Below are 13,371 nucleotides of genomic sequence, written 5' to 3' on the forward strand. Positions count from 1 at the left end.
AGGGCTCATCACAGCCCCAGGAGCCAGTGCTCCTGTTGTCACCCCTGTCTTCACAATGAAAATGTACAAGTTGGGTAGTGGCCCCTTGCACGGGACTCTCCAGATGCTGAAGCAGGGATTCAAATCCAGGTGCCAGGGCAGCCTGGGTGGCTCAGCGATTTAACGCCGCCTTCAGCCCAGGGCGTGATCCTGGAGACCTGGGATCGAGTCCCACGTCGGGCTCCCTGCACGGAGCCTGCTTCTCCCTCTGCCTGTGTCTCTGCCTCTCGCTCTCTGTGTCTCTCATGAACAAATAAATGAAATCTTAAAAAAAAAAAAAATCCAGGTGCCAGAAACTGAGCGCCAAGCCCTACACCGCGCTGCCCTCCCGGAGTAGGTGCCTGGAGGCTGCAGGTGCGCCAGGGGAGGGGCGGCTTTTCCCAGCAGCGCCTGCAGCGCACCCAGTCCCTTTGCCCCCTGCCCTTCGCAGGCTCCCAGCATGGTCCTTGACAGATGGGTGCTGTGGGGGATGCTGCCTGCAGGGCTGCGGCAGACAGGTGGGGGCCCTGGCCCCACAGCCGGCCTCCAGGCCAACCAGGCTTCACATGACTATGGAGAAGTGGCCCTCCACGCTGGCTGCCGCCTGGCCCCAGCAACAGGCAGAGGAAATGGCTATGAGAGAAGGCGCTAAAGATAGCCAGCTTGCCACTTCCCCATCCTCACCAGCCACCACCTCGTCCCCGATGGCTCCCAGCAGGCCCCCGCCCCATGCCAGGGCAGTCTTCAGAGCCCTGTCACCAGGCCGGAGGCACAACATGGGGACTCAGGCAATGGTCACTATGGGAAGACTCTCCGGGCACGGACGCCGGGCCAGGCAGGGATGTGCCTCGTGCCACTCACACAATACCCTTCAAGGAGGCACGAGTGCTGTCGTCACCCCACTTGAACCATAGGCACACCTCCACACTGACACGACCGCACCGTTCCCATCACGGCCGGGGCCCGTGACCACGCTGGCATGACAACACAAACATTCACCAGCACACCACCGTCCTCAACATGTGGGTCTCCTGCCGGCCGAACCCCAGAAGCCAGCAAAGAAGCTGGATTGAGGCCATCCGACCCCAGAGCAGGGGTGGAGGGTGGACAGAGGTTCCAGAGGGACAAGCCCAGGGATCGGGCGCTGCGCCGAGCACTTTGCTCCCTGGGACCAGCACTGGCTAAAGCCCTGAACGTTTGTGTTCAGTCAAAGGCAGGCCCTCCCCTGCTCAAGAGCCTTCGATGGCTCCACACGGCACATTCGCTTATTCATATGTCCAAATCGTTCATCAAGCACCACGCGGCAGGCACCTTGGTGTGGCATTCAGGACTTCTCGCTCTTTGGTCCCCGTCTGCCTTCCAGCTTGTCGCAGGCCGCTGTGTCTCAGCCACGCGGGACCACCAGAGTCATGTGACCCGGGCCTCTTGGCTGAGCTGGGATGGCCCCGTGTGGGACCTGGGGAAGAGCTGGCTGGGGCCGGATCCTGGCTCTTTCTTCCCAGGGTGGTGACAGCCCTCTGAGGGCCACAGTGGAGGTTCCACAGGATCAGGTGGACGATGTGGCCCGCTTGGCTCCTGGCGCAGAGTCCTGGCTCAACGTCTGGCCCCCACTCCCCATCAGCAAATACTGAATGTGTGGACACCGCAGCGAATAGGCAATATTACTCCCATTTCACAGATGGTAAAACCAGGACTCAGAGAGGGCAGCTGGCCCACCGGGCTCACACAGCCAGCACGCGGCTCCGTGCCTGGTCTGGGACCCAAGGCCCGCTGAGCCCTGCCCAGGGGCCGACTCGGCCCACAGCTGTTTGGTTTGGCCCTCAGGGTGAGCGTGCTTCACGTGAGGCTTCGGAGCCTGGAGTTCACAGCTTCGCTTTTATCTTTAAAGTCCTGATCAATAGCACAAACCTGGAAGCGACCCAGAGGTCCAGCGGCCCGAGAGGTGTTCGAGGGAATCGTGGCCTCCCTGGCCCTGGGAGTTCCATTCGGCAGGCAGGTGAAGGAGCTCCAGGTGTACATGGGTCGCCCAGCAGAAGAGCCACCCCGGAGGAGTCCTGTGATGCGGGAGGCGCTTTCGCATTTCCTTTGGGACCGTGTGAGATATTTTAGAATCCGTTTTAAAAAAGCAAATGGTAAATCTGATCTGCACTGGTGCGCGGCGTCCTGGACAGTGACCAGGCTGGCTATCCGGACGGCCTGGCTCCCGTCCCTGCTCCTCCTCCAAGGACTCGGCATGGGCTCCCACTCCTCATCCGAAGCATGGGGTGTCAGGGAGGGCTGGGTTGGACGATTTCTTGGGGCCCTTTCAGCTCTGAGGCTGGGACTCTGAAGGCCAAAGGCCAGCGCAGAGCGAGGAGAGAGACTCCATGGGCTGCGGCAATCGGGGAAGAGTTTCTGAAAGAGGGAGGCTTGGCATGAGCTGGGAAGGCTGAGCAATACCTTGCCCACGGCTAACCTGAATGGGATGGGTGGTTCTGGAAGAGTGGGGAAGCACAATTCAAAGGAATGAGCTTCTAATAGAGAAATTTCAGGCACAGCAGGAAGCAAGCTGGGGAGAGATTTGGAGGTGGGTTTTGGAAGGTCTTTCCTGAGACCTTCCATCGAGCCAGGGGGGCCCCAGTTCTCCAGACCACCGTGGGGTGGGTGAGGGCAGGGAAGTTGACCCCTGTGGTCTGTCCACGCGCTGTGTGCCGGACGCCGCATCTGGCACTTGCCAAGCATTGGCTCATTTACTCTTCCTATCTAGGGGAGACGGGCACTAAAAGGACCCCCATTTCACAGAAGAGGAACTTGGACTTGACCCACGGGCCCCCCGGACCCCTTTACCTGGAAGAGGGAACGGGGAAGAAGGCTTTCATAGAGGCAGGTGGCTTCTGCATAGGCTGTCCCCTGCCGGGAATGCTTTCCTCTCTTTTCTGCCGTGGGCAGTGGCGGCTTGCCCTTCTGGTCTGGGCTCCAATGTCACCTCCTCCTGGAAGCCTTCCGAGACACCCGCCTCCTATCAGAGTGACCTAATGTCGGCTCTTCCTGCTGTCTCAGCTTCTCCTTCGCCACTCACGGTGGCCATCAGCCATCACGTTATCTATTCTTGCTGATTTAGGCTCCGCGTCCAACTTCCCAGGCAGATGGCAACCTCCTCAAGTCAGGGGCCGTGTCTGTGTCTGTCCTGCGATTCTTATGCTCTGCACACCCAGCAGGTGCTGAGCACATAGTAGGTGTTCAATACAGTAAATACCTGCCCAAGAGCCAGCTGGCTGAAGGTATTGAATTGGAGAATGAGGTGATTTTGTCGGGGTTCCCCAGATGGTCAGGGAGGCATGGCCGTGGTGGAACCCGGGGGTCCTGCCTCTGGTCGGTGCCCTACTCTCCCTTGCCCTCCGTCTGGCTTCCAGGCTTCCATGCTGGAGGCTCATGTCTATTCTCCCCCTGGCAGCCACAGTGCTCCTGTTAAAGCCTGAGTCGAGCTGCGCCCCCTCCGTGCAGAGTCTCTTCCTTCAGAAGAGGAATAGAGTTGTGGGGTGCTGGAGGTGCTGGCTCCACGTTGTGAATGAATTTAATTCCATTACAGTGTACACTTAAACATCCTCAAGATGGTAAATTTTACGTTATGTGGATTTTACCACAGTAATAAAAAAAATGTGCCTCCTTTCTCTGCCCCAAACCCTGCTAGCAGAGTACCATCGAATGCAGAGTACCAGCCCCAGTCACCGCAGTGCCCGGTCCCTGACCTCACCTCCCTCCCTCCCTGTACTCATCTGTGTGGCATGGCCTCCTCTCTGTTCCTCTCTTGTGGCAGATGCATGGCTGCCTCAGGACCTTTGCACCAGCTCTCCCCGTGTCCTGGAATGCTCCTCCTCTAGAAGTTTGCAGAAATGCTGCTTTCCCAGCCTGGCCTCTCCTGACCACCCCGGCGAAAACCGCAACCCACTCTCCTGATGTTCCCCGGCCCACCTCTTCTCTTTTCCAGCCCTATCGCTTGCCACCCTTAGGTAGAATGGCCTTACTCATCACGTTGACTGTCTTCCCTGTTCCCTTATTTTGGTCGTTGTGCTCCAGGTTCCAGAGAAGCTGGGGAGGGAAGGGATGTGGTCTGGAGCGCGTGAGAGAGAGAGGAGAACCCGGAGGCGGCCGCAACTTCCTCAAAGCAAATTTAGGAAAAGCTGAAGTGAAAAAGGCTTGAGCAGCTGAGGGCTTCCTGCAGCCGGTTCCAGCGGCCCGGGGTACGTGTGTGTGTGTGTGCATGTATGCACATGTGTGCATCTGTGTGCGAGTCAGCGCATGTGTGTTCAATTGTGTTCTCTGCGGGTGTCTGCACGCGTGAGCTGTGTGCATGTCCACATGCACATGTGCATCTGTGCATGTGTGTGCATATGTGTCTCCATGTGTGCACCGCATATGGGTGTCCACATGGATGTGTGCACTGGTGCATATGTGCCTATGTGTGCGTATGTGTGCACATGTGTGTTCCGTGAGCACGTGTCTGCATGCATGAGCTATGTGTCCAAATCTGTGCCTGCAGATGTGTGCACATGTGCTCTTTGTGCATGTCTACACACATGCGTGCATGTGTGTGTGTGCGCATAGGTGAGCTGTGTGTGCATGTCCGCGTGCTTGTGTGTGGGTGTGAGAGAGAGGATGAGAGATGGTGTGTCTCTGTGTGCAGGTGTCCGTGGGGGTCCAGGAACAAGGGGCCCGCCCTCTTGGGGCCTCAGAGGTTGAGCGAAGAGGTCCTGGCTCAGCAGTCCCTGGTCCCAGACGCCCCACAGCTCCCTGGCACTGTGGGGCTCAGTGCTCTGTCGTCCCCCTCCCTGGGCGCTGTGACCTGATGGAGGAGCATGTGGGCTCTGGAGTCAGACTTTCAGGGTCACTCTGCCCGATTAATGGTGTCACCTTGAGGAAGCAATGTAGCCACACTGCCTGAGCCTTGGAATCTGAAAAATGGGGATGATGGGACAACAACCCACCTCCTATTGTTGTTGCAGGATTTGATGAGCGAAAGCACATGAGGGGCTGAAGCCAGCAGTGGGACCTCAGTAAAGAGGCACAATTGCTACTGGTCTCAGATCCAGCCTGGGTGAGACCCAGCCCAGCCTCAGGTACCAGGCACCCAGGTGGCGGCCACCACCTGCCCAGGGGCAAGAGTAGCAGAGGGAAATCCAAGGAGGCTGGAGGAGGTAGCTGCCCCCAGCAGGTGGTCTCAGCTGAGGGGGCTGAGGATGCTCTGGCCCCAGAAGGAGGGAGGAGGGCAAGGGGCTACAGGGAGCAGGGAGTGAGGGAGAGAGCCGGCCTTGTGGCAGCTGCAGGAACCTGGTGGGACCTATGGCCAGGGGCACCAAGGAACTACAGTGCAGCCACAGGACCTGGTCCCAGAAGTGCCTGCCTGCATTTACCCGGGGCAGTGGGGAGCCATTGTAGGTGTTTGAGCAGGGGTGTGGAAGCTTCGACCCAAGGCTTCTGGTTCCAGGTCGGTACGGGGAAAGCACCCCAGCATAGGCTGGAAAGATGAGACATTTCTCTACAAATTACTTAGACAACATAACCCATAAAAACACAGTAGTTAGAGCACAGAGCTTGGCATGGAGTGGTAAAGTCTTAAGGGGCACAGGGTCTCAGGGGGGCGTGAGCCTTCCTAGAAGAGGGGGCCCTAGAGATGAGTCTGTAGAGGCAATAAGAGGCTCTGCTGCGGCGCACTGGGTGGCTTTGGGCAAACCACTGCACTCTCTGGTCCTGGTCTCCGCTCCCGCCTGCCCTGCCAGGGCTGACCCAGGCTCCGCCCTGGTGGCTGTCGCTGCACTGACATTCCTGCACTAGACACGAGGACCGCTGGAATCTGCCAGGGGCCGATTCAGGTTCTTGGTTTAGACAGAGACCCCACCTGCCTCGGTTTCCCCTCTGCACTGGGTGAGGCAGAGAGGATAATAATGCTTGATTGTCAAGGACCTTGCACGCCTCAGGGGCCAGATGCCAAGGATTGTTTTCCATTCTTAGGAGGGTGGGCCCTTCCTGCCAGGAGAAAATTCTGAGCTCCTGCACCCAGGGAGGGGGTAGATCCTGCCACCACCCCCCGTGACCACATACCCGCCACCCAAACCTGTGGCATCAACGGCTTTCTTTCTTTTCTCCTCTCTTGGCAAAGGTACCTGCCCAGGACCCAGAGGACAGGCCCTCAGCTCCTTTTGTTTGCTCAGAAGCGCCCTCTCTCTTCCCGCCTTTGCTATTCAGGCCCAGAGACACAGCCCCAAGGCAGGGGCTTGTGGAATGACCCCCCCACCGGGGGCTGGCTCCTTCTGCTCCAGGATGGCTTTCCGTCTGGCCGTCTGGCTGTCTGGCCGATGGGAAGATTGCAAGCTGGTGTCCTCTGGGACAATGGGATTTTTGTTTGGGAATTTGCTGCTACTCAGAGCCCGCTCCCATTATTCCCTAAATCCATTTCCATGGTTATGATCTTTGGTTGCAAGATGCTGCATTTCTGAAATTATTTGGTTATAAGAACCTTGGGCCTGGAGTGGAAAATGTTCCAATATTCGATGGTCTTGGAATTTTCTGGTTGTAAGAACCTGGGGTGCTAGAATTTTCTAGCTCAAAGCCTCTGTGGTTCTGAAAGTCTGCATCCAGCTGTCCGCAGTCCCAACACCGCTCTGTGGGTTGAGAGTGCTGTGGGAGCTGGAGGGTGGCGGGGGGCGCGGTGGCCGGCCTGGTGCACTGCTGTGGGCCTTGGCGGCAGCCCCGGCACTAACAGCCTGGCAGGGGCCACTGCCTGGGCTCATGGCTCAGGTCCTTGACCCAGAACCAGCAGGGGACGGGACAGGAGGGGGACCCAGAAGAGGTCAGGCCAAGAGCCTTCCACAGGCTTTGCTACCTTCCCTCCCTGGTCCCCCACCTGTTGCCGCCTGAACTCACAGGGGCTGAGGGTGCCAAGCCCACCCAGGGCAGCCCCTTATCAATGAGGGGAGGTCCCAGACACAGCTGGGGAGGGAGGGGCTCACCTGGCCCCAGTGAGGGCAGGGGCAGCCCAAGACACCCCCCACCTCCCACTGCCGGTGCAGGGCTCTTCCTACAGGGTCTCATGCGAACCAGCCTCTCAGACGCCCCTCTTCTTCTGTGGGCGTATGGTGTCTGGCCACAGATGGAGCGCCCACCTCATGCCCTTGTAACACCCACCGTCCCAGATCTTTGACCTGCCAAGATTCAGGAGCTCAGAGTTTGACACCAGGGGGCCCCAGTCTTCCCGTCTGGGCACTGGAGGTGGTGAGCTCTCTGCCCTTGGGGCCCTGACCACGTCCACTCTGACGGTCTGCTTCTTCAGCACCCCCCACCCATGCACCAGCCCTCCTCCCAGACCCCCCTGTGTCCTCCTGGCTCCTGCGAAGGGGCTCCCTGCCCCTCCCTGGCCTCGCTCTGGCATGTTCCCAGCCGGCCCGTGGGAGCTGGAATTTGGAGCGGTCCCTGGCGTGTGTGCACTGCCTCTCGCCTGCCGGGGCATCTCCCCTGACTAGAGGCCAGGAATTCCTCCCGCTTGCTCCCAAAAAGCCCCCGGGGAAGGAGGAGCTGTGGGAAGGGGCAGGGAACATACTGGAAGTCAGGACTGAGTGGGGGAGTGGGGTTGGGAAGGAGCCCTGGTCTATGGACACCCAAGGTAGGACAGGCAGGTGGGGCAAGAGGGCAGGATGTGGGTGAGTTCTGACCACAACCTCCAATCTTGTCTGTGGTCCCATCGTGTGCACCGGTGATGACAGTGTTAGCATCCTTCTCTGCCCTTCTATAGATTCGTTTGTTGATTCAAAGGTTTGCTGAGCACTTACTACATGCCAGGCATTGCGCTAGGTTCTGGGGACACAGCTGCGAGTGGGGAGAGGCTGCTTACATTCTGTGTGAGGACAGGCGATAAACATGGACACCGTCTGAGCTGTGTTCCTGTGAGTTCCTGGGGGCAGGAGCCACCTGGCCTTCGGGGGGCCCTGGGTGTCATCTCTCTCGAGCACAGCCCTCCTCCACTGCTCACGCTTCTCCCCGGGCCCTCACGCAGCAGGGTGCTGGGGACCACGGCCCTTGGCTGCGGACAGTGCCCTGTGCTGGGCTCCTCCCAGGCTTTACTGTTCTCTTGCTAACCTTGGGAGAGGCTCTGCTTAGTGTCCCTCTCTGTGAGATGAGGCACTCGGACCAGAGGTGATGGGCGCCTTCTGGTTTCCAAGGCACATGGAGGCCAGTCATCCCCAGGGGGCTTTGGCGGGTGATGGGGGCTGCCCCGGGGTTGGTGACGTGCTTCCAGCTGCCTACCTGGCCCGCCTCAGCTTGCGTGGTCCTCCGGCTGTGCGGCCCAGAGCAGTGATGTCACTGCGGGGGAGACGGTGACCTCAGGTGGGGGTTATCCCGCTCCAGGCTCCTCTGGCCCATCGCCAGGCCTGCATCCCATGGGGAGCCTTCATGGCTTACTGTGCTACTCTGAACCTGGACCCTCAACCGAGGGCCAGGCCCTCATCTGGACACGAGTCGGGTCCCTCCAAGCCACAGTGGCACACCCAGAGGCCAGGGCAGAGGTTTTTCTCGGCAGAGCAAGTTGTGGCTCAACCCTAACCAATTGTGACCTTGGGCAAGTCACTCTCTCTTGCTGGGCCTCAACTCCTGTCCTGAAATACAGGTCAGGGTCCAAGCAGGGTCCTCCGGTGGAGAGCAGGTTGGGGGGGCCTGACCCCGAGCAGGTGGCCCTGAGCCTACGGAAGAGAACTCCCTCAGTAGGTCAGATAATTCCAACACTCCCTTTAACAGCACCAAGCTTTAAAGGCACCAAGAAGCTGATGTTGCCTTTGGTCACCACCCCAGTCCTGCTGCCTCTTCCACGGCCCCAAACGGAACACCTGATCCCCCACCCCGAAACTGCTCCTCCCTGGCCACCCCCAGTTCAGTAGATGGCACCACTGCTCACCTAGTTTCTTCAGCCAAAAGCCCACAGATCCTCCTGGCTGCACACAACACCACTGGCAAATCCCCCGTCGGCCACGAAAGTCACAGCCCACAGACGAATGGGCCCTGGCTGCGTGTACGCGCAGGTCAAGAAGGGTCAGAGCCGGAGGGTGGTCCCCCTTGGTGGTCAGGTGGGTGGCTGGGTACTGACCAGAAGGAGAAGAAGGGAAGCCAGAAATGGTCTGGCTCTCGATCCGGGAGCCTGTTTTACAGGTACGTTGAGTTAAAAAAATCTAATCATCAGTCTCGATTCTTCTCTTCCCTCATCTACCTCGTACAGCAGGAGACCGAAATCCCCACTGGCACACACCTTCCAGTCCACAGGGCGGGGCGGGGGTGGGGGGCCGCCGAGGAACAGGAGAACAGCCTGTTGTAAAGCAGAGAGCAGGAGGAGGTAGGAAGGAAGCAAAAGGACGTGGCCAGAGAGGCGAGCCCTGCAGCCAGCGAGAGAAGGTGTCCCGGGGAGGGACGGCCGTGCACGGGTCCCCAGGAGGGAACTGAGGACAGGTGTACAGATATGGACCGTGGGCACTGTGAGGTCACCATGAGGGCTCAGGAGAAACAGAAGGCACGAAACAGAGATGGGCAGTTGTCATTTTAGGGGCGATGGACGAGTGAACGGACGTTGCCAGACGGCCCAGCCTTTGCGCACAGTGAACACACCCGGCTGCGAGGGTGGTTTGGACACGGTTTCCCCCTGGATGTTCTCCTTGCACCGCCCACCGGGCCTGCTCTGATCCGAGCTGCTCCCCGCAGGAGGTGGAGGGCGTGGGCTGGGACTCACGACCCGGGCTAGATCTCATCTCCCTTGCTCCTCGCTGGGTGGCCTTGGCAAGCTCCATCCTTCCTGAGTTGGGCCCCTGGACTGTAAAATGGGGATATTCACAGCCCGGCAGGGTGACGTGCGCCAGAGGGCGCAGGGGTCCAGCCCGGCCGGGCCCCTGGGAGGAGCATCCAGCGGCTCCCTGGGGCCAGGGCTTTGGAAGACGAGTTCTTAGGGAAGAGAAATGAATAGGGGGAGATGGAGGTGGTGTCCAGGGATTTGGATTTTGGTCTGGGTGACTTGGGGCAAGGCGCCCTCCCTCTCTGATTGATCACTGCTTGGTTCTGAGATAGCTGGCACCGCTGCCCTTTGGGGCTGGGGGCAGGCGCAGGGGTGCTTCAGCTTGTGGAGCCCCACGTGGCAACAGGGGGGTGTGGGGCGGTGTCGGAGGCCGGGGCAGCGGCAGCTCAAAGTGTCTGGGGCAGACAATGGGCACTGTGTGCGGGGGAGCGGGGTGGGGCGGCGTGGGTGGCATGGTGGCACCCCAGCAGGAATGCGCTGGCCTGTCTGGGAATGTGAGCACATCACTCCCCTCGTGGCCTGCTCGCCGACGGTGGCCTCGCGCCCACCCTGCCGCACGTGGTTCGGCGGAGCCCGGAAGGGCCTCGGGAGGCACGGGCACACCGGGAATTCCTGGGTCCCTGCTCCCTGCAAGCCTGAGCAACCTCCTGGGCCTTGGAGGAATGATGGGGGCGGGCGCCCTGAGCTGCCCCGTGCCGCTGGCTCGCTGGGTGGCCTAGGGCGAGGCCCTGCCTCCTTCCTGGCCTCAGTTTCCCTGTCTGTATAAAGGGTCTCTGATGGTCCTGTAGGGACTTCTTTGGGTGAAAATATCTCACAAGGCCCCATCACCTCCCTCTTGCTGGGGCCGCTCTGTCCACGGAGCGGGGACTTGGTCTGTCTGGGTCAACCCCGCTGTCCCTGGGCCCAGAACAAAGCCTGGTCAAGGCTCTGCTCAGTAAACCTTTGCTGAATGAAGATGTTTTCAGTATCTTTCGGATCACATTCTGCTTGCTGCCCCCTGGTCCCTTTGCTACACTTCTCATCCTGCCTCTTGGTTGCCTTGATCAGGGGGTTTTCAGGGCAGCGGGCTTCCCTCTCAGCAGCTTCTAGTGGGTTCAGCCAACGGGAGGCGCTAGCAGATGGGGGTGCGGGACCCGAGGGGTGTCTCACCCCTGCTCTCCTCCATCCAGCCAGCCTTCCCCCCAACCCAAGCTCCTGTGTGTGTGGCCTTCCTCCCTGCCGCCCCTCTCCCCGGCTCTGCCCTCAGCCCCTCCTTGCCCCTCAGCTCTGGGGACGCTCCCGGTTCCTCCCCTGCACCTCTGCACAGTTCATCTGTCCAGCTCAGAGTGGCTCCTTGTCCAAGATCGCTTGTTCTAAAGCCCCTCCCGTCTGCTTTCTGCCAGGACGCTGCCCCGTGGGCTCGTTTTATCCTCCCAGCCACTGGACCAGCGGCTCGGTGGCTTTCATGATCCCCACTTTACAGAGGAGCAAACCGAGGCCCAGGAGGTGCTGGGATCGGCTCCACAGCTGCGGCCAGAACCCGGGTCTGTTACTCTGCTGTCTGGGCCCTTGGGTCTCGGTAACACTTGATCTTCAGCTTTTCTGACGGTCACGGTATTAAAAGCTTGGGATGCTCAGGTGGCGCGCCCAGCAGGCGATGGAAGCCATCGGTCCTGTTCTCTAAGTCATTCTGGCCAGGCCCCGGGCTCCGGGCCAGCGGCCTCTTGGAGGCGTCCCCCCCCGCCCCCCCAGGGCTGCAGGGAAGGGCGGCTGCGTGGGCCAGGGGACGCCTGGGGCAGGTGGAGTCGAGCGCTGCGGGCTCCGGACGGTGTCCATCTGTCCCGGGGCCAGCTCTGTCCCGCAGCCAGGGGAGCAGATGGCCCCTCCCTGGGGAACTCCCCGACCGGCCGGTGAGCCCGGGGTCCAGACAGGCTCCTGAGCTCCCGAGGTGGCCGCTGGATGACTTCATGGGCCTTTCCCACTCCTGAGTCACGCTCGCTGACCCCTTGGGCACCTCCTGAGGGAGGAGAGTCGGCGGCTGGGCTGGTGGGCAGGGCAGGGCTGTTACCTAACGGTGCAGGGGGAGGCGGGGGAGGTGGGCGGCGTGATGCCTCCAGGGCGCTGTGTGGGGCCTCTCTGCCCTTCTCGGGGCCTCAGGGACAACATCACCACTGGGGCGGGGTGCATCTGAGTACCCCCCCTCCCCGTTCCGGCTTGGGCCTGTGGATGTGGCTGCCCCACAAAGAAGGGATGAAAGTGTCCCTGTCTGGTTCTTCCCCGCTCCGCCCCCAACACAGGTGTGAATCAGCCCAGGTGAGGAAGCTGACTCACCTTCCCACCTGGCCCTGGAGAAAGGGCCACTTTCCCTTCCCTGGGGGTTGGAATCAAACTTGAACTTGACTGTTACTTGCAGAAGGGAGTGACTCTGACACTTGGGGCAGTGGCGGCGGAGGCGGGGGTGGGCAGACACAACGCACAGACTTAGGGTGTCAGGTCCCTGGAGGAAGACGCCAAGCACCTCCTAAACGCCAGGCTCGCGGCGTCCACTTGGCAGACACTATCTTAGAGAATCCTCAGGCCACCCTGTCAGGTAATACCCTCTGTTAGCAGATAAGGAGACGGGGGCTCAGTGCGGGGTGTCACTCACCTGAGGTCATGCCGCCCAGGTGAATGCCTGTGGACGGGGATCTGACCCAAGCCTGGGACTTTTGTTTTGGGAGGAGCTTTCTTGCCTCACCTTATATCCCCAGCCCCCGCTCTGAGTTCAGCCCTAACTCCTTAGAGACCAAGCGAGGCAGGGAGGGGCAGGGGCGGTGCAGAGCCAGATCCCTTCTCACCCCCACCCCCACCCGTGTGTGTCGCAAGGTCCAGGGGTCGCCAGGGAGGGGGTGAGCTCCTCCTCTGTGCCCCCATCACGGGTTAAGACTTTCCCCCCAACATCATACTGTTGTTAATCTTTAAACAGCCTGATGATTAATTAATTACTAAGACCCATGGGGGCTCGGTAGAGTGGGTCTGAGACCAGGGTGCCCTCTCCGAGCCCCCGGTTCCCCAGCCACCAGTGTGGGCAGAGAGACCCACGGGTGAGGCCCGCCACACGGAGGCAGATGCAGACAGGGCAGCTATGTCACTGCTGTGGGCAAGCCCTGCTCTGCCCTGGGCCCTGGCCACAGTGTAGCCTGGGGATGGCAGGGGACAGGGCAAGAGGCAGGGCAAGGGCCACCAGAGGAAGGGAGACAGAGCCCAAGAGGCCAGGTGGGGTGAGGAGGGCTCTGGGGCTTCCTCCCGGCCTCAGTTACACGGGCTCTGCTGGGCTCCTCAGGGCCCACGACAAGCTTCCCTGGTGTCCAGCACCAAGGACTGTCTAAGCCCAGCAAGTGTCTGCTGACTGGACAGGACGGGCCCGGGGTGGGTTCTGACCCTTCTACTCTGTCACCAGCCTGAGCCTCAGTTTCCCTCATTTGCCTGGCTGTCCTGCTTGCCTCCCAGGGTGAACCCAGCAGAATGATTCTGTAGTGGGAATGCTGGGCACTGCAGCTGGTGGCATGGAGGAGATTTGGGGGCAAGGT

General features: G+C 60.4%; 1 long non-coding RNA gene across 1 annotated transcript in view; it reads right to left on the reverse strand.

The window, feature by feature from the left end:
- The window catches only part of LOC112667664 (uncharacterized), a 42,680-nt gene extending 30,146 nt beyond the window's left edge, over positions 1-12,534 (reverse strand). The window contains exon 1 of the long non-coding RNA XR_007413442.1: positions 12,450-12,534. This is a non-coding gene — a long non-coding RNA (uncharacterized LOC112667664). The remainder of the gene's footprint in view (positions 1-12,449) is intronic.
- Positions 12,535-13,371: the final 837 nt, after the last annotated feature.

This window comes from Canis lupus, chromosome 10 (assembly GCF_003254725.2).
Source record: "Canis lupus dingo isolate Sandy chromosome 10, ASM325472v2, whole genome shotgun sequence".
In the NCBI taxonomy this organism is placed as follows: Eukaryota; Metazoa; Chordata; class Mammalia; order Carnivora; family Canidae; genus Canis; species Canis lupus.